The sequence below is a fragment of the Echinops telfairi genome, unplaced genomic scaffold (genome assembly GCF_000313985.2).
Source record: "Echinops telfairi isolate 266 unplaced genomic scaffold, ASM31398v2 ScPeMD7_7469;HRSCAF=8507_0, whole genome shotgun sequence".
NCBI classification, from domain to species: Eukaryota; Metazoa; Chordata; class Mammalia; order Afrosoricida; family Tenrecidae; genus Echinops; species Echinops telfairi.
In genome coordinates, this window is record NW_022111372.1 from 64,017,027 (window position 1) to 64,020,366 (window position 3,340).

The window sequence follows — 3,340 nt, forward strand, 5'->3', positions numbered from 1 at the left end:
TAAGATGAGGATACATATATTTAGCTAGAATACCAGTACAACAAGAACGATTAAGTTTCAAAAGGGCTTCCAGGAAATAAATTCTTAAAGGAATGTGATTATGCTTTCTAATTTTCAGTCATTAAGTTTCTATACATACTTTTTGGAGAAAAAGTTTAAAAAATTAAGGTGCACAAGGTAATGGAAGAATAAATATTTTAACCTTTGACACCTGCTTTGAGTGAAATAGAAGTCCTCCTCTTTTCCTCCAAGAGATCGTTGTACATTGTCTTGCAGAGACTCCTCAGGAGAACCTCCTGAACCCGGAACCCTGACTGTCATCATCTTTGTTAGCACGCCATGGAAATGAGTGAAATGCAGGGTGTGGGCTTCCAAAGGGTGTTCCTTTAAGTCTGTTCTTTTCTGACATCAGAAGACATGCAGGATACACAGGGGACAGCATGACTCGGGGTGGAACAATAAACACGATTGTGGTATATTTTGTGATCAATATAAAGAGTGCATAAAACCTGATGGAGCTGATCATTTATACCTTTGAATCAAATTAAACATGGTTCCTTCCTAAACAGAACTCTTTATAGTGGGTCATCTGCTGATCAGGACCTTTATGGCTTTCTGTAATTTAATTCTAACCCTTTCAAAGACTGTGATTTTAAAAATCATGGGAGATTTTTCTTATTTCCAGTGTGTTGATATGTATCGCTGCTTCTTCATTTCATTCCCAACACCGTTTATCCCAGAGCCACTTCATGCATGAATTATTTCAGTAGACTTCTGATTTCAAACTTCCTGTTTTAATCTATTCCAGTCCTCTGGAAAGTTATCTTTCTAAAATAACCAATTTCATTACGATGTACATCTCTTTGCCAAACCCTAAAATGCGTGGCTTCTTTGGGGAAATCACTTTCATTGCTCTTTTATGTCATGTTCAAATCTAAATGATGTTTGGCATACTTGATGGATAAATGCCTTTAAGATAAGGCCTCATGACAAAGGAACTTCTAAGGGCAGAATCAATCTGGTAGAATACATGGAGTATAGAGTTAATTAGGTAAACAAAACAAAAAACCCAAGGGACAGACAAGTAAAATAAGCAGACATCCTTGGTGTTCATCATCTGTTAGATGTAATGAAAAAGAGTTTCCTCTGTGGTTTGGGAGTTTGAAATAAATGTCTATAGAATTTAGCATGATCATTATTAAATTCAATATATTTTCCTCCAGAAGTATTGCTCCTTCCATATTATCTATTGAATAACACATCTATTCTCTGAGTTTACCAACTTGAAAATTTAGAAGAAGTATACATATTCTATTAATTCTATTTACTTAAACTTATAGGCACTTGCCTTTCTGTTCCAATCCCCGTGTAGCCATATCATCTCTCAGTTGAAGTGTAGGGTTGATCTCCAAATTGATTTCTAGGCTTTCAGCTCCTCACTTCTCCTGCCAATTCTCCACGCTGCTTCCAGATCTATAGTTCTGGTATTTAAAACTATTAAAACATTCTCATAATTATCCTTGTCTATTTAGATATTTCAAGCTATTCTATCACCATGAAGTTTCCATATAGGTGTTTTCAGTATACTCAATCCTTCCTCTTATGTCTTATTTAATCTGTTACTTAACTTGAACCTTACCTAAATTAATGGGTCCTTGAGTGGTTTATCTCCCTTTTTTTATATTATTCTCTCTTCCTAGAATACCACTCTTCTCTTCACTACCAATTTATCCATACTCCAAGTTATGCCAACCTCTAGGAAGTGATGACCTTGCATCTCACAGCAGACTGCACATTGCATAAATATTATGACACCCAAACAGTATTTCACTTTGTGACTGTATAAGTCTTCACCAACTGGTGTACAGCCTTATTATGGAAACCTATTATATTACTTTAAAACAAAATGCATTCTGCATCACTTTATTCAGCAGATGAATGAACTGATGGACGGATGGGTGAATGGGTTTATATTTATCCCTTAATCTAAGATTCCAGTCAGGATTTAAATTGTAATCACGTGGCTAATTAGGATAAATAATCCTACCACCACCACTATCAACAAAGAAATAATCAAATAAATGAATGAATATTTAAATGATAGATAGATAGATAGTTAGATACAACCTCTTGAAACTCAATGATATTGAGTTGATTCTAACGCATAGCAACTCGATCCCAAACTATTGGTGGGGGCAGCACATCTTTCTCTAGCACATCATCTGGTGTGTTTGAAGTGTTGATGAAGCGCCCTAACAGCCTATGAGGTGCTGCAGCTGTATCCCCAGCTGAATGAGGGGCCCCCAGGGGTAAATTGATGTCATTGTTGCTACCTGCCTTGCAGTTGGTTCTGACTCACGGTGACCCTTTGTACCAAAAAACTTGCCAGTCCTGTGTCATCTCAACAATTGTTCTTATTTTTGAACCCATGGTTTTAGCCACAATGTCAATTCATCTTATTGAGGGTCTTCCTTTTGATCTGTACTTCCACTTTACAAAGAATGATGTATTTTCTCAGTGATTGGTCTACAATACAGGAAAAGTCCTGCCTCCTCACTTCTAAGGAGAATTCTAGTTCTTGTAAGGTTGATGTATTTGTTCTTCTAGCAGTCTGGTGCTTTGAACACTCTTTACCAACATCATAATTAAAATGCTTCAAATCTTCTGTTCAACTTTCACATGCATATGAAGTGATTGAAACTACAATAGCTTGCACCAGGTGCACCATAGTCCTCAAAGGGATACCCAGGCTCTTCCACAATTTGAAGAATTCGTATCCAGCGGATTTACCCACTGCAATATATGATTTAACTTTTTAATTCTGCTTTCATGATTACTGATTGTGGATCCTAGCAAAATTAAATCTTTGATAACTTCAATATTTTCTCTATTTACCATGATGCGATTGGTCCAGTTGTGATGATTTTTGTTTTCTTTACATTGAGTTGTAACCCATATTGAAAATCGCAGTCCTTGATCTCAATTCAGCAAGTGCATCAAGTTTTCTGCCCTAACAGCAAACAAGATTGTGTCATCTGTCTATTCACACGTGTTAATAAGCTTTCCTGTACCCCTGATATTGTGTTCTAATTCACAAAGTCCAGCTTCTCAAATTATTTGCCCTTATACAGGTTGAATAATTATGGTGAGTGATACAATCCAGGTGCATACATTTCTTGATTTTTAAAAAAATCATTTTATTAGGGGCTCATACAACTCATCACAATCCATACACACATCAATTATGTAAAGCACATTTGTACATTCATCGCCCTCATCATTCTCAAAACATTTTCTCTCCTCTTAAATCCCCGGCATTAGGTCCTCATTTTCCCCCTCC